The sequence below is a fragment of the Drosophila suzukii genome, chromosome 3 (genome assembly GCF_043229965.1).
Source record: "Drosophila suzukii chromosome 3, CBGP_Dsuzu_IsoJpt1.0, whole genome shotgun sequence".
NCBI lineage: Eukaryota > Metazoa > Arthropoda > Insecta > Diptera > Drosophilidae > Drosophila > Drosophila suzukii.
In genome coordinates this window covers 71097092-71115481 of record NC_092082.1, presented here as the reverse complement: position 1 = coordinate 71115481, position 18390 = coordinate 71097092, and the positions used below count along the sequence as shown (strand labels likewise).

The window sequence follows — 18390 nt, the reverse complement described above, 5'->3', positions numbered from 1 at the left end:
ATTGCCATAATGAATATGAAGCAATGAACATTGCAATAAGCGCACGTATGAATAAATGAGAGCACAGCGGAGCAGAGCAGAAGGAAAGGGAGCGGAGAAAGGGAGCGGTGAAAGCGGAGAAAGCAGGAAGCGGAAAGCAGGAAGAGGAACCAAAGAAGTTTCCCATCTGAATGGGAATGAATGAGTGCTTACGGCAAATAAACTAATAGTTCAAGTGCCTTCATCTGCGGACTTTTCGTAATTTAATAAACCTCTCTTCCCCCCATTCACAGCGATCCATTGATGGATATATAAATACCATAAATTTATTCATCGACGTTTAATTAACTAACACGCTTGGTCCGCTAATTGCATAATCAATTAACACATTTGATACTTTAATTATACACGACCGTCGGCAGCGGTGGCAGCAGGAACACTGCCTGTAATTAAAAGCGGATTAAATCCATAATCTCTGAAATTAAAGCCTCGTTAAAGTCACGAAACGAAACGAAAACGACCCTGCGTTATGGAATTTTCACTGGCAGAGTGGCGCCAAAAATTGGTATTTATTATTTATTCTGACATTTACATCAACAATCGGAATCAGGCGAGCAAACATGGCTGCCAAGGAAAAAAAAGACCTCCTAGAGCCTTGCAGGTATTTAGGGTGCTTGCATATTTTATGGCCTGTCATTGTTTATATTGTTCAAATCTCTCGCCCCATGTGTGCCAGCCTGAGAATTCCTCAAGGCAACTTCATTTGCACATTTTACAGAAACATCGAGGCGTGTAATTCAAGGGTTGACTCGCATCCGAATCCGAATCAGAATCCTACTTCTCCGGCTGCACTGCTGGCAAAAAGTCAACCGAAGGCTGTTGAAAGTGCCTGGCATCGAGGCAGACTTATACTTCGAATATCGTAATGTATTCATATGAAATGACAACTGACAAGAGAGCCAGACAAATGGAAAATCTCACTTTTTCCCCCGCACAAATCCCACCATCACCATTCTGGGCTCCAACTGACAGGGCCAGACGAAGGACGGCCAATACTAATCACACATAAATCAAAAAATGACATAAAGTGTACCAACAGCAGCTGGCTCGGTGATGGTGATCTGGCTGTCAGGCAGCTGGCACATGGCAAACTGCCGACATGTAACACGGAATCAAATCGAATTGAATTGAACTGAACTCTCAACTCGACTCGGCTAAAATCGGAGTGCAAATAGGGGAACGCAGGAAAGTAGGCAACGATGGGAAAGAGTTCTCTATGCCATGGATTGCATGTGGGTACCAAAGCTTTGTAAAGCCGATTGCACTTGGCATATGATAAAATCTCAGGCGGCGGCGGTAGACGGCATCCTGCAGCCCATGTATTATTAATTACAAATTACAGGCAAAGTACATTAAACATGCATTGTCAACTCCCCCGGGCAAACAAAACCCCCTCGATTATACTGAAAGCGATGCAGGGAACGATAAAAAAAAAACGGAAAAATACCTGTCCCACCAGCATATCGGGGAGCTAACACAATGCCATTGTAATATCGATTACAAAGCCCTCGAAAAGCAACGCCCCAAACTACATATTAGCCTGCGCGGGCAACACTGCGTATGCGTATTAATAAGTGGGGGGGGGGGGGGGGGGTGCTCATATGATACATATATGTGTGTCTGCGTACCCCTACCTCGCATAATTGCTGTCATGAAACTCGTTATAATACACCTTCTGCGGCGTAGTTTGAGCTGGCATTTTGTCAGCTTATGAATCCACTCCATTTCACCTCATTTCACCCGATTTTCGACCCCTTCACAAACAGTGATTGATTCCCTTTGGCCGGCCGGTGAGTAATTGTTGTTGATTTAATAATTTATTGCGGTGGCAATTATTTAAACCGTTCATCGACCATCGACAAGCCATGACATCAGACCTCCTCGAATAGAAATCGTAAACATTTCGATCGAGGACGAGCGGTGCAAATGGCAAATCCCCTTCGCAGCGACACATTTGCATAAGCAAATCTGATGCCACATGCAAAAAGGGCAGGAAGGTTGCAGGTTACAAAGGCAAATAGGAAATAGAAAGTAGAAAGTGGAAAGTGGAAGCCAGAGCCGGGCACACGTGTATGTCAAAGCGAATGAGTTGAAAAGCTGCATTAAACAACACTTAGATGTGGCCAAAAGAAAGGAGCGATGTGGCTGTGAGTGTGGGTGCAGCGGTGGAAATGATTCATGATTCGGGCGCGGACAGCGGGGAATTCAAAGTGAATGGAGCCCGCGACGAACAAAGGCAATGGATCGCTGGGCGGAAGGTGGGGGAGTGTTGCAGCAAAACAAATATTGTTAAAGTTGCTCGACAAGCAGCTGCTGCTATTGCTACTGCACACGGAAAAATTATTCACCTTAAACTGATTATTTACTGGAAGAAAAACGTTTGAGTTCCAAAGAAATCATACATTTTTAGTTAATTTAAGATAATAAAACTCTTTATAAAAAATAAAATTAACCTGCGTGGAAACGAGTTTTGAAAACTAGTCTTTCGGCATTAATTAATTTATATTTTAGCTACATCTTCAATAATACTGACAATTAAATACAATTCTCAACAAAAATCTTATAATTTCTAAGCAACTTTTTAAAGTTATAAAATCGTAAAATAAAAAAAGATCTACTCAAAAAAATATACCAATGTGCTTCTTTAAAAGTTCCATTTAATAACGGATAGTTTCTTCAAAGGCATTAATAAATTTCCCCAATAAATAAATCTTGGAGTTTAAAAAAGAAAAAGATCACAACTATGTCAAATATTATGTATTCTCTAGACTCTTGAAAAATAAAATATAATAAGTTTTTACATAAATCTTTTTATCACTTGACTTGAATATAAACCACTAAACGATCTACGCTTTTCGCTGTGTAAGTAGAAAAAACTGCGCGCAGGTAACAAGCAAAACACAAGCACACAAAAGGTAGCCGGAATAAAAATACACACACAACACCGAGAAAAACTGCATAAAATGTCAAGGTAAAACTATCAAACTGGCTTAGGAGCGATTTAACGGAAACGGAAATGCCAGCGAGCGTTTAAAGCGCCGCCAACTTCGGACAGCTACATTTAAGATCCCTGAGAACTTCTGCTCGTCCTCTGCTTCTTCTTCGTCCGATAAGCAGTGGGGCCAAAGGAGAACAAAAAAACAAAACAGGGCTCTTGAATGGGCCGCTTAATTAGAGTGTAAACGGGCGACAGGCGCAAAGTTCAAATCGCTGCTCAAAAGTAATTAAAAAGTTGCAAATAAAACGCAAAGAATACGGCCAAATTACGCGATTGCAAAGGAACTTTGAGACAGTTGGCGGGCTAACGCTTTAAAAAGACAAAACCCTTTTTTTTCAACTTTAATTTTCGGATTACGAATGGGCGCGGTGAGACTAAACAATTGCAGCAATTTCAACTCCAACTCATTGAACAGCACTTGGAAAGTACGCCAACAATGTTACGCTTGGGCCTAACCAGAAATTCCTGGCCAGGACTGCCACTCCGCACTCGACTGGCTCAGTTGAATGCATTGCAACTATTTTGGGGGCACTCATTTTTCAGTTGAGTTGCCAGCGGAGTGAGTGCCACAGTTGCCCCATTTGGCTGTGGATGTTACGTATTTAGGCATAGTTTATAACCAGCTACTGGCAGACAAGGATAGGCAGGCGACATGGAGACATGGAGACATGTGCAGGGATCGCAACATTCTGGGCCTGTGTGCGCCAGGTAATCACGTCATTATCACGTGAAATTTCGGCATTAACGTGAATTTACGATTTGCACATGAGCACGAGCCAAGGAATGGAAGGCAAAACCAAAAAAAAAACCAAAATAACTACCTGGCGAAGCCAAGGTAGCGACGCACATAAACTCACATTAAATGCGATTGCCAATTTATTTACTAAGTGAACGCCACTGAGGCGCAGCAACGTCGCAGGTTTTTTCGGCTGTGGCACCAGGACTTTGTGGAGCCCAGCTGGCTGCCAGTAGCTACGGAAAGTTGGCTCAAATTTTAGAGCGGAAATAGTGCGGCAGGCGATGTGGCGTTGGGACGATGGGCCGATGGGGTTGTAATTGAACCCGCCACCCAAAAGTTGTTGTAGCGAATAAACCTGAGCCAAGAAATTCACACACACACAGCGAACGTTGGCAACTTTTTTGCATACAATTAACGAAAGTGGCGCACCTAGGTAAATAACATGAAATATTTGCTTTTTCGGAGCAGAGTGGATCGTTGGGGCTGCCGTGGAGGGTTAAGGGTGAAGGCATGCGAGTGCTCAACCGCATTAACCCATTACCAGCATAAGCAGTAAGCAGTAAGCCGTGCGGCAGTAGCAGCTGCTGCTGCTGCTGCTCGGAGTTTTCCATGCCACTTTTCCTTTCCCTTTCGCCGGGCCATACAATTTACCAACACATTTGCCAAATTAAATTATATACACTTTGGCCATAGTATGCAATGGCACAAAATCTCGGGCGAAGAAAGCACACTCGACTGATTTTCTGATTTCGTTTGCTGACTGACACTTTATGATTTACAGCTCTAAGCTCCGATTTCACACGTTTCTTTGCGTTTCTGTGGCAATTTTATTTACTCGACGATCCTCGCACGCGGCACGCACACATGCCAGCCGTGCGCCATTGGCAATTCGTTGGCATTCGTATTTCCGCTTCCGCTCGAGTCGAATTCGCATCGAATTGAAGCCCCAAAAGCGGTCCGATTGAGTCGCACTGCCCGCTTGCCATTGGCCGCGCGTCCGTTCGTCACGAGTCTCAGTCGCAAACTGCTTGGCCCGCTGAAGTCCCCAGCCCTCGGGTCCTTTCAACGCACGACGTTGGCCCAAAGGACTCGGCTGCGAGTGCTCGGCTCTGGGCCATCGGCTAGGCTCGTTCGTCGGGGGAAATGAGACAGAGAGAGAGAGAGAGTGTGTAGAGAAGCATTTGGCGCCAATTCCTGGCTCCTGTGGAGAGTGTGACTCTCAAACTGTAAGCCGCAAGGACTCGCATCGAAAGTTATGGGTAATTATACGTTACATACTCACTTTCTGACGTTTCGGTAATCTTAAAAAGCAAACTTAATTTGAAGAACTTGTTAGGCATTTTTAAAAATCACTGAAAGATCCCTATTTAGGAGCAAGCAATTTTAAAAATGAATTAGAAAAGGGCCAGAGAAAACTAAGAACTTTCCATTTTAAAAAGGGCTTAAATACATAAGGTATTAAATAATTCCTAATACATCCTTTTAACATAATATAAATCAATTCGCAAAGATAGAAATTTGCTATGTCTAAGTATAGACTAACTTTAAAAGTATTGCATTAATACTTAAATTATTTATGAACTACATTAGGAACTGAACTTATAGATTGGTTTAACAGCTTCCAACTTCATATTATCTCCAGTATGATATTAACACTTGTATTAGCATTATTTTAGCAAATGATAGCATACTTTATGGCTTAAGCCATTACTAACGGCAGCTGTGTGAGTTTATGAAGTAGCGGTAATATCAGCATCCATTGCCCGCAAGCACTCACACAATCAAGCAAACACACACAGGTGGCCAAGTGGAGAGATTTCCAGCTGAGAGAACGAAAGAGAGGGGCACACACACACACAATCGCACTCACACTCAGATAGTTGGAGTTTCAGGTGGCCGTGCAATTATCCGTTTTTGTTTTGGTTGCACTTTCGCCGAGCAAAGCTCGCCGTGTTGGCCTAGGACTCTGCGTACGAGCCAAAAGCTCACGACTTGACACACAAACACACAAACGGATGGTTGGCAGCTGGAAACGACGGCAGACGATGGATGACGACGCGTGGAAGTGTCCAATAAAAATTACGTATACGCAGCGAGTGCCCGAAGCGGCGGCTCTGTGCCACGAAGCGTGCGGTAATTGGCAAAAAATAAAAGCACAAGGAAATAAGGTTAACCCTTTGAGGGTTTGAGGGGTATATGGAAAAATAGTAGCTGAAAAAATCGGAATTACCCAAAAAGTTCCTAAAATACTTTCTTATATAATACTTAATTATAATTCAGATACATATATTTAAAAAATAGTTTCATAAGGATGTTTGTCCCACTATGAATATGTTTTGATAAAAATTATTGTTCTTCTATTCCAGAAAATAATAATATTCATGAGAACTAGTTCCAAAAATAGCATTTTGCTTTGTGTAAGCCCTGAAACAATGGCTCGAAATTGGCCTTCGGATTGACTGGATCTCAAGAAATTGGCCCCGACGTCGGCACGGGCGGCATGTCAACATGTCGCCGAGGCTATAAATCTGTACAGGCCTTCGGATGGACTCCGAGAAACGCTCCACTGAACCGGTGGGTGGACTTTCCCCAACCTGAATAGCTGCACGAACCCCAGCCGGAGTATTTCTTCGGAGAGCACGTTGTAATTATCGCGTGAAATCAAAGCGATGCCGGACCCAATGCCCTGCCAAAACAATGAGTCCTGGCCGGTGTCCTGGCAACGAGGCTTCTCGAAGGCAACGAGGCTCCTTTGTGTGGTCGGACTTTTATGTTTGCCCGCAGTCGAGCTAAGCTGATTATTTCATTTCCATTGTGCTCGCCCACCGGCATAACTTAATTTTTATGGCACTTATGATATTTTAATCTAATGAAAGTGTAATTACATTGCCATTGCTAATTTATACTTAGTGCGTAGCGATTTATTTTACCTGCCGCACTGAGCTTCTCCTTTGATATAAATAATATTAATACCATTTAAAAATTTGCTTAATTATTTTATTAAATAGAAGTAACTCACTTATAGTAGGGCACAAATGCATGTTACTCACTTTGAACAGTGGGGGACTATGTTTGGTATTGTGGTTGGGGCTTACCTGTAAAGAAAATAAGACGATGAAAATATTATTCATGCGGCGAGTGGGGGAAAAAACTGCTGCTGGCGGGAAATTTAAGAGGGTGTTTACCCTCCAACATCAAAGCCAACGAAATAACTAAATGTGAATCGATTGCCAGCAGAAATAAAACAAATTTACTTCACTTTTCGAAGCAAAAAAAAAAGGAAACCATGAACCAATGTGGCAGAGAAACAATGCAGGGGGCACAGAGACAATCGTGTAGCGAGGGCTCCTGAGGTTGGAACACCTCCACACGTGCCCACAGTTGCAAATTGACTTGCTTTTGAAGTACAAAGCATTTGGCGTTGCCACCTGCAGCCCGTTGGCTAAACAACAACATGCCCAGCACAGCACAGAACAGAACAGCCCAGGATGGAATTGAATCCTCAGCGAAGGATACACATACACCACGGGCCAGCGGCTCAGGAGAAATGCGCGAACGAGGCAGAAGGACAAAGACGTGAGAATTGCTTATTTTGTGAAAATTAGAAAATATCACAAAACGCACAAAAACCCTCATACCACTTCATGAATGCACGGAAAAAAAATAGGGAAGATGCAACACGGAAATAAAATTTAAGCTAAACTAAATCCTACCCTTGTCTAAAAAAAATCTTTCCAAGCTCACTGATTTTCTTTCAAAGATGTTAACAATAATATAATAATGGTAAGCACTTATAAAAATTTTTTATAGCAATGTTTTTGAGATTTTATAAAAAGGTTTAAAGTTTCCAATATATTTGCAAGATATTTTAAAATCTAGAGAGTAGAGAAAAATATATTTATTTCAAATCAATCTTTAGACATCTTTAGAGAATTTTAAAGCAAGTATAAGTATCCATATGCTTAGTTCTAAGTAAAAATAATAATCTCAATTACAACCAAAAGACAAGGTAACGCTTCAAAATACACTAAGTCATGAGCTAAGCTCTGAACATTAATTAAACTTGGAAAATATTATTTTTAGCTCCTATATTTTCTCTCAGCGTAATGACACACATGGCAGCACGCAGTTATGTCTTGAAGAACGAGCAGGGATCTCCAGTCGTCCGTGTGACAGTTGCGAGCTACTTCAGCGGCTCCTTGGCTGCATCTCCATCTCGGTTTCGGTCTGCATCTCCATCTCCATCTTCATCTCGAGATTCAGATTCAGAGCAGCGCATAGCAGGGCAGAACCCTTTCTGGCTGTGTGTCAACATCAGCGCGGTTTGTTGCCCTGCAGTCCATGCATAATTAGTAGCAATGGCAGAAGCCAGCTAGCCAGGCACTCGAAACCGCAACACGGAAGCAGCATGTTGCAAACAGAACAGGACTCTTGTCGCATCCATGTCAGCCAGGACAATTGCCGCTGTCACGCCGCCAGTTGATTGGAGTGAAAGTTAAAGTTGCGATCCTCTAAGTAATTGTCGCCTTGTTCTCGTCTCTTTTCTGCTTTTTCTTTGGAGCTCAGCTCAACCCTTTTGCTCCATAAAACTCCCATTAAGAAATTGTTAATGTTTTTAGGCCCAAGAGCAGAACAAGCTCCGTAAAACGGATATACAAAGCAAATTGTGTGCATTAGCCGGGACCTGAGGGGGTGCGAAAGTGTCCTTCCAAATTGAACAATTTTCAATAAAGGCCCGCACAAGGCAGCCAGCCAGGCCGAAAGGTAACATTGGCCCAAATATATGTATGTACATTGGCCTATGTGTGTGCCTTGGTTACGGTCAAAGGACACGTATAATAGATTGCCAGTTAGTTGCCTCAAAAAGGACACACATTTCAACACAGAGGCGGCAAATAAGCCGAAAAGTTATCAGCCCTTAGACACCAAAGGTGTTGCTAGCACAAGCTATCGAAAAAATGCTGTGAAAGTTTAAACAGCCCTTTGACTGGGGGAAAATGAAGTGTTGTTGGAGCTGCCGGAGGGTAGTTATACGGACTGATTTCCCCTCTACAGCTCTATTCATGTGTTAATCCGCGTTTTCAATTAGCCAAAGTTGCCGCTGACTGAGCTCCACTTAGCCAACAAAACAAAACAGAGATGACTCAAAGGGAGTTCTGTTCAGGAATTCTTGAGAACCTTAAAACGAAGTGAATTCGAAAAGATATAGGATAAAATGGAAAAAAGCTTCAGCTTACAAAGGAAGTTTCTATTAAAATACTTTACCATTATTAACATATCATTCATTTAAAAACCTAACATAATCAATTTACTGTAAGATTAAAAGGTACAACTATAATTAGAAATTAGAGGAATACAATGAAACCTTATACCAAGTAAAATAATAAATAAAATTTAAAAAAATGGAGCAACTAATTATAATAAAAATATATATTTGAACACAACGAAGTCTTTTAAAAACCAAAGGTGCAATAGCTGTTTTTTCTTTCTCTCTGTAGCTTTAGTTTGTAATTTTAAGCTCACAGTAAGCAGAAAACCAACGATTTTATGTGATTATTAAGTGCAAAAAAAAAATCACCAAAACTGTAATCAACACGTTGCTGTGTGCAAGCTTAGGTGTCCTTTGAGTGCTTTCATTTCCTTTTAAGCTGCTGGATCCCCATTAAAAATGGCTAATTTTAGACAGTATTTTTGAATGCAGTCCGAAAACAGTGCAGGTCCCTAGCCAAAAGCTTTGGGATTGCGACGCGTTGTTAGCAAGGAAGGTGTCTGTCTGTTTGACTGTCTGGCTGTCTAGTCCCATTGTCTTGGCAAGTGTGACGAAGTGCTGTCTGTGAGTGTGTGTGTGAGGGTCCTGGCTGCACAACAGTGTGTATGTGTCTGTGTCTGTGTGCGAGGGTGTCCTGACTTCCGCTCATAACTCGACTCGACTTTTAGCCACCTCAAGAGCCGACTTGACGGACGTGGCTTATTGTTTCATTTTGCTGCCGCGTTGGCTTATGACTGAAACAGCATACAAAAGCAATTTATCAAGTCCTAATTGTGTGTGTGTGTGTGTGGATGGGTGGGTGTACTTGTCATTGGTGTGTCAGGTGAACTCAGCTTTAGTTTGTTGTACTCTCAAGTTGACTCCTCGCCACCCTTTTCCCGCCCCTTTTCCCACGATCCTATTTACTTGCGGCTGACAATTGATGAACTTGAAAGTGGGGCACAGGGGTGCCTAAAAAATATATGGCAAATCCGGATTGACACTTTCCATATTCCACAAAGTGAACTCTGCGCTCTGGCTCTGTTTTATTCCACATTTCGGGGCATATTTCATGCACGAGAATAAAAAGCTATTAGGGCTAGGCGTGGAGCTGGGAAAAAACGAGAAAAGACAGCCGGGCCAACGACAGCTGTCTTCAACTGCAGCCCGAGTGCATAAATCTTGCGCGGAAATGTCAGCGCAGGACGGGCGACAAAAACGCGCCCAGCACTGTGATAAAATGGCCGGCGTGCAGCTCTTATATGACACCACTGCTAGCTACACTCGAAAAAACCGAGGGTAACTTATTGATATTGATCTTATTCGCCTTATCAGCTTACTTAAAAAGAAAAGGTACGAAATTCTGGCAGAAGCAATCTTGTCTTATCGGAATACTTTAATTTAAAAATGTACCTATGAGTGTTCCTAAGCTCCCATCATATTCAAAACTCTTTTCCAAAATGATCTAGCTTTTCAAATATATAATATAAGTGAAACAAATTTATAAATTGTTACTGAATTTTAAATCTCAAATTTTGATTAATTTTATGTTGCTTTAAATATTTCTTATACAAGTTTGATTTGTTTGTCCTAAAATCCCTTAACATATTTTAGTTAAAGAGCTGATCATGAACTTATAACTGATATTTTAGAAAGAAATCCAATACTTATTCAAAGATATCTAATAAAACTTCAAAATTTAAATAAGTTCGGAATTGTATTATTATTTAAACTTTATCCAATCGGATCTTTTATGCACATGGCATTACTTAAATCTATATGGTTTATCGAAATGAATTTTCAAGGATTACGAATACCTATATAATCTAGTTAAGTTTAGGAATTTCAGACGATGAAGAAAACTTTTGAAATCCTTTCTATTTAGTTATAGTTTTTTTGATTTCTTTTAGTGCCAGCTACTGTTACAGCAACTGAAAACTCCCAGTTCACTCGTTACAGTCTGGGGTTTCTTAAGCTCGCAGATTAACTCAAGGAGAAGGGGGCGGAGGATCTATGGGGGGCCAAAGGGGAGGGAGGGTCCTGGCTGTCGACAGGCAACAGAATCGCGCGGTTTTTGGCCTCCTTCCTTTCAGCGGCAGAGCCAAGTCAAATTGCAAATTGCATATTCAAATGCGGCGGCTTTTTCCAGTCTGCGGCTGTCGCTTGTACAAATACTAAAGATTTGCTCATGCAGCGCAAAAATAACTGCCTGACTATGGAGTATGGTATATAGGGTCCTTCGCATTTGACTGTCAGACAGCGTGAAATGAAAGGCGCAAATGTTTTGGCCCAAAATTGAAAATTAAATTCGCCATCCCCAAGCCTCTAAAAAAAGAGTTGCACAATCGGCTTTCACATACCTCATATCTCTGACCCGACCTGACCTGGAAAAAAGAAGGGGAACTGTCTTGGGAGATTTGGGGCCCAAAGAAATGTCCCCAAAAAGGGCAGGCAGGAGACATCAGACGCTAATGCTGATATGGCTTCATCCTCTCAAAAGGCAAAATGCATCCAGCGGCGGCAGTTGCCGCGGGGGTTCCCGGCAAAGCCAGCGATTGCGCAATATGTGGGATGTGGCATGTAGGATAAAGGATGTGGGGGTGAGGGCCAGGTGCCTTCAGGATGCTACTCCCCTTCTTAAGAACAGTTGCGATGAAAACATTAGGTGTATTAAAATATTATTGATTTTTTAAAATATTTATTATACTCTATATATTAAAATTTCCTAGTAGGATTATAAGTAAATCACACGTTATTTTAAATAATTAGAAGTGTAAAAGATAATTATAGGAAATATATAGCTTCATTTTGTGAAACTTTTTTGGTCATTTTAACTTTTATTTTTAAGCAAAGCTACTTTTTAAATTTTAATATTTATAAACATGCCACTGTTTATTCACTTAAGATTTTAATACTGTAAAAATGCAGACACGCAGGTTATGAATAATGAAAAAGTTAAATGAAAAGTACCTATTGCTGGCTGCTCTAATACCTTTTATTGTGCCAGGATATTGTCATGATATTTTTTATTAACTCAAACTAGCCCTAAACTTCTGTTATACCTAAAATATACTTTAAATTAAATTGAGACTTCCTGGGCTATGGCTGTGACCCCATCTGTTTATCCCCAACGACTGTCTGTTTGTGTGGGTTGTGTACGCTAATGATTCAACTCATTTTGTTGGTCTTACTCAATTTGATATTCCTGCCATGCCGGCAGCGCCAACAACGAGAACCACTGCCACGACAATGGGAAGAAATGGGACTGGGGCGCTGAAAGGAATGGAATCGCGACGGCGACGGCGACAGGATAAGATGCCACCAAGTCGGAGCTCAGTGCTGAAGGCAGTCAGCCTGCCAAGATAGTTGGCCCAATCGCTGTCCCCGGCGACTAGACTTGCCCTGCACTGCATTTTAGCCATCCAGCCAGCCAGGCAGCCAGTCAGCCACTGATGACAACTTAAGAATGTCATTAAATTCTCATACAGCACACAAAAGCTGCATGTGCTCCATGGCGAAAGAATTGCCACGAGGATTTTAGGGACGATTTAAGTAGCACGGATTTAGTGAGCGGAACAGCAGATGCTTGCCACTGCAGGGCAGCCTGCTGACAACATGGGGAAACATGAAGACGGGCCCACAAACAGCACAACAACAATGGCAACTACTACAACAATAAATGCAAGAGCCAATTCAACAGCAAATACAACAAGGCACAGTGGCTGCGTTTAAAACTCCCTCTAAAAAAATATATATATATCTTGATTAGAACATTTACAAGATTCAAGGGAAAACTATTTTGAGCCAAGCAACAAGACATCTAAGAAATATGTTCCTAACAATTATCTTTTTGTTAAGGTATTTAAAACGTTTGTATATCAATATGTGGGAAAAGTTTTAAACCATTTCGATTCACATTTATTGTTATTTAAATGTATTGAAATGCTTATTAATAAATTATTAAAAACGTTTTTAAGAAATCGTTTAATATAAAAAATCGCAAAAATATCTTCAGTTACTTATTAAAATGTATATAGATATACAAATATATATATATGTATATATATGTATATAAATAGTTATAGAACTATTTTTTACAAAATGAAATTTTGTATCATTTTTATTCTTAATCATTGTCGAAAGAATGAAATAAACCTAAGACCCGTAAAAATATAAAAATATATTTTTGCCAATGTGCGCGGGTTGCATTTCGAATGGCAAGCAAGTAGTTGTCCTTCCTGGAACCAGAAAAAAAAATAAAAAAAGGAAGGAAAACTTACTTGCAATTGCAAAGTAAAAGAAAAGCAGGCGAAAAAGGAAACCTCGAATTGCTGCGGGATTTTGTCTGCTTTCTTCTCGCACTTTCTTTTCTTTTTCGCCACGTTTTTCCTGCTTTTTTCTAAGCGCATTTCATCTGACATGTGCAACGCATTCGCATTCAAAAAGTCTATTTCCCGTGCAATTGCAACAATGCGTGTGTTTGTGTGTGTGTATGGTCTATGTAATTGCATGAACATGTGGTTGTGTGAGTAAATGTGTGTGTGCTCGTGAGAGTGTGTTTGTGGGAGGACATTTCCTCCTTTTTTGGCTGCCTTTGGGCGCAAGGAAAACAAATGAGTGGCGGCTGACGACTGCAAATGTAAAATGCATGAGGCCTCTGGATGGGAGGGGAAAAATGTGAAAGGGGGGGGAGAGGCTGGAAAAGAGGGTGGAAAAATGGGTGGTAAATTCGGTGGAAAGAAATGGAGAGCAGAGATGGGATAGAGAGATAGTGGCAGCCAGCGGCTTATTTAGTATGCAAGTTTGTTGGCGACATCAACTAACCAAAATTGCACACACATGCACACTCATCAGATGCAAAAAAACTTAAATGTTCGTCCTTTAAAATTTAATAACCCAGCCGTTTTCATGCTGTATTCCCAGGGATATCCTGCGATCCGCTCCCGTTGTCAATTTCAATGCGGCTGCTGCAGCTTACAGAATAAACATCGAAATGATGGGATTTGGATTTGGTCAAGTCAGATGACTGCAATATCTATTTGCTTATGCGCCTGGCATCCCAAAGAAGATGAACGTGCACTTGGAAAAATAAGTGGAGAGAAAAGAAATAAGATTCTTTTATAAATTAAATAAACCCCTTAAAGCCAAGTTGCACACCATTTCTAAACCGAATGAGTTGAGCCAACATGTTTAGCAAGTTAATATGTCAATATATTTTTAAAGGATGTAACAGTTCACTTTTAATTCTCTATTAGTTTGTACTTTATTCCAAAGTTTGAAAGACCCTTTTTCTTGATTTTCTGAAGCCTAATGTTCCCTCATATAATATTCATTTAAGTTGTAATATCAAGAAGGATATTGATCCTTGATGAAACTTATTGATTTTGATCAAAGGGGTTACCCTAAAACAAGTAAAATTTGATTCTCTTAAACTTAATAATATTTAAATCCAAGACGTTACATCCGTTCAACCCTTTTCTCTCAGTGCACCAAAGCACTTCGTCCTTCCTGGCTTTCAAAAGCTCCTTAGCCAGGAGCAGACGGAAGCCAATACATGGCAGCGGGCATTTATATTAAACATTAACATAACACACGGGAAATGCGAAATGCGAAGACAACGCACTTGGCATGCTCAACATGCTGGCTGGGGCTGACTTCGCCCTCTGTCATTGTTGATTGCTTATAAAAATATTTATAAAATGCAGATTGCATAAATACAATATGCAGCCCAACCGCCATCCATCTATGTATCTGTATCTTTGTCTGTATCTGAACGTTTGCCTCGTTTTTTGCTTCTGCTTGGGCTAATGCCGTAATCTGTGGAAGCCTGATGAGACCGATGACAATCTATTTGTGCATTTCTGTTTGTAAGCGTTTATTTATTTACATTGATTCGGTTTTTTTTTTATTCATTTTACCCCCGAAGGCCCCGAAGGCAATGGCTGTAACCACAACAATTGCCATTGTAATTGAAAACACACACGTATGAAGACAAATGCCTGAAGGCCAGTGGGACCCAAGTTGTGTGCTGATGTTTTCCCAGTGTTTTTACCCACTTGCCAGCGCGATTTTCATTTTATTTCACACATTTTTTCCCATTTCACACATGATTTCTGATTGCCAAGCCTAATGCGCTCGAAAATGTTGAGGAAACCCAGATAAACGAAAGTGAAGAGGGCGCAAAAAATTGCATGTAATGAATAAATTTCGAGGGAAGGCTAAGATAGGAATGGGTGTCGATGGTTGGGGGGCACAGGGCCAAGACCAAACGCGGTGAAAATGAGCCTGGCAAACGTAATGGAATTGCTGTTGCGTTAAATTTTTCAATTTCATTCAATTTACACCAGGCCCACCGCAGACGCACGCAGGAAATTTTTGAAAGTACTCCACCAGCGAAACGTTGAGCAGGAAAAGCGGAAAAGCTGGATGGAAAGGTGAAGGGGGAAGGTCGAACTGTAGGTCGTGGTGGAAAGTCCCGGGCAATGCCTTGAAGTTTGGCGAAAATGTAGCAATTTGTATGCTGCGCCTAAACGAATTTTAACGATATGTGAAATGATATTCGAGGCTGATCAAAAATGCCAGGCCATGCCACGCCCCCGCCTCCATACGCCCACCTTCTTAAGTGTGTGTGCCAGTGTTCTTCCACCTTACCTTTCGGCAAATTGCCGTGTTCATTAAAAAGTCAACGCCAGCATCGTAAAGTCGTATATGACCGGGAAATAGGAGAATAGGGGAAGGCAAGGGGCTATGACATTATGCATATACACTCGGAAAATAAAGAGTAATAGATACTCAAATTTAGCCACTAATGATGGTAACTCATTTTATGTGTTGTAATTTTCCCAAAAAAAATTTAAAGGAATCAACTAATCAAATTAACTAAATTTGAAATACAAAGAAACAAAATAAGTACTGACAGTAAGGAATAATCTAAGTTCTCTTTTGTTAAATATAAGTAAATCTTATGGGTTAAACTTTTTATTCAAAACATTTAAAGCAACAACTACCAAAGACCCAAAAACAACTTTTTTAAAATCAAGGAATGGATTTGGTTTTTACAATCCTCCTATATTGACAGAGTTTTGTGTAACTATTGGGTTGGCAAGAAAGTCATGTCGTTTTTTTTCAATATTTTCAAAGATGATTTATTTATATCAGGACTTATAATTAATCAATTATGTATTGGCCGTTTTGTTCGACCACTAATGACCATCTCTCGGGCAGCTGCATAATTCCGCGCTCGAAGAACTTTTGGTCTTTTCCAGCAAAGAATCGAGACAAGTGGTTTTCGACAGCCTCATCTGAATCAAAGTTTTTACCATTCAAAGAGTTTTGAAGAGAGCGAAACAAATGGTAATCTGAAGGTGCTAAGTCCGGACTATAAGGTGGATGTGGTAGCACTTCCCAATTCAGCTCCGTTAATTTTTGCCGAGTGACCAAAGATGTGTGGGGCCTAGCGTTGTCATGGTGAAAGACTATACCCTTGCGATTAGCTAGTGCCGGCTCCTTTTCTTTAATTTTTTCCGCCAAATTGGATAGCTGGCGACAGTACACATCTGAATTGATGGTTTCATTCCGTCCCAGCAGCTCAAAGTGCACTACACCCTTCCAATTCCACCAAACAGACAGCATAACTTTCCTCTGATGGATATCGGCCTTTGATGTGGCTTGGGCTGGCTCATCTTTCTTGCTCCATGATCTTTTTCGTTGGACATTATTGTAAACAACCCACTTTTCGTCGCCAGTAATGATCCGCTTCAAAAAAGGATCGTTTTTAATCTGTTGCAGCAGAGAATAGCAGATGTTGATACGCTTAGTTAGGTGAATTTCCTTTAAGTTATGCGGAACCCAAACATCGAGCTTGCTTACGTAGCCAAGTTTCTTCAAATGGTTTTCAACCGTTGTATGCGACACACTGAGCTTCTCTGACATCTCCCGCGTTGAATAGCGCCGGTTTTCATCCAGCAAAGCCTGAATTTGTTCGTCAAAAACGGCCGATGGTCGACCAGAACGTGGGGCGTCTTTAACTCCAAAATCTCCAAGCCTGAATTTGGCAAACCAGCGCTGACATTGGCGATCACTCATGGCATCTTTACCATACACTTCGCACAATTTTTCGCGAGCTTCGACCGCTTTTTTTCCTTTTCGGAAGTAAAAAAGCAAAATATGCCGAAAATGCTCACTTTGGTCCTCCATGTTTAATTTGCTATAGCTTCCACAAATGTTATCGAATAATTACCAAATTTTCGTCGATAGTACCTAAGACAATAAGCTTTAAAACGATACTAAAAAGTGTGACCCTGGTGCTCGATTAGTCGTAAATAAATTAGATTAAAAACGATTACTAAAAAAAACGACATGACTTTCTTGCCCACCCAATATGTATATTAGATGTTCTATCTATAAAACCAAAAATCGTTAAAACCCAATCAAAGGAATTAAGATACTACGAATGGCATTTAGAATAAAGTCACATGGTTTGAAAAGATCTTAAGCACTGATTCTTTTTCTAAAACTATTAAAATCTGGCCACACTGCAGAATCGAGTGGCGCCCAAGTTGCCAGCTGCAGAAATGCAGCTCCAGCGGCATTTTGGCCATGGTCACAAGCCAGCCAGCCAACTTTGGCTTTCGCTTTGAGCCGATGTGAGCTGCCCTGAACTGAGTTGTTGCCGCAAACTGCAAAAGTGTCAACAACTTGTAATCACCAAGGTAGCCAAGTGGGCGGAGGCGGGAGTAGGCGTGCCAGAAGCCAGCCAGCACTTGGTCACATTTTAACACCTGCTCGTTATCAACTTTTGCCGGCAACAACAACAGCAGCAGCAATGGCAAAAAATGTGAGAGAATATTGCAGCGACACTTGCAAACTTTCATATTTTTTGGCCAGCCTGGCAGTTCTGCCCTGAATTATGTCAAAGTTGCGGGCGGCAGAAACAAAAAACCAAAACTAAACTGGGGAGAAAAAAAAAGATGCCAAGGGAAGGAAAGGTGAAAACTGCATAGAACAAATGCCGTAAAGTTGCAGGCGGTGCAATGTGGTGGGCGGGGGTCAAAGGGCAAGTGGGCGTGGGGCGTGGGGCGTGGGGCGTGGCCCATCGCTCGTTCATTAGTGTTGTCAGCTTTGGTGTCACAGCCTGAGGCAGGACTCGCCACCCGCCGCTTGTTGTTGACACTTTTTCATGCAAAACAAGTTGGCCAAAACACTCGGCCACCCCCTCACCCCTTCGCCCAAAACATTCTGGGCCTTAAATTTATGGCAAACCAAAGAAACCCAATGCGAAACAATTGTAAATTCAGGCGTGAAACAATTACGGGCCCGGAATGTTTGCAAATAAATTTAAAAATACCCAAAAAGGGCCAACGAATG

The 18390-nt window shown here is 41.3% G+C and overlaps 1 protein-coding gene across 7 annotated transcripts in view; it reads right to left on the bottom strand.

The window, feature by feature from the left end:
* Gfrl (Glial cell line-derived neurotrophic family receptor-like) overlaps positions 1-18390 on the bottom strand; it is a 119109-nt gene that overhangs the window by 78022 nt on the left and 22697 nt on the right. Inside the window, exon 1 of one of the 7 annotated variants that reach the window (XM_036818281.3) lies at positions 4542-4793. The exons of 1 other annotated variant lie outside the window; for it this stretch is intronic. The gene's annotated coding sequence lies outside the window, so the exon portion shown is untranslated. Of the gene's footprint in view, positions 1-4541; positions 4794-18390 lie in introns of those variants that run through there. 5 more of the 7 variants (XM_036818276.3, XM_070995349.1, XM_065865577.2 and 2 more) reach the window with 5 other exon arrangements.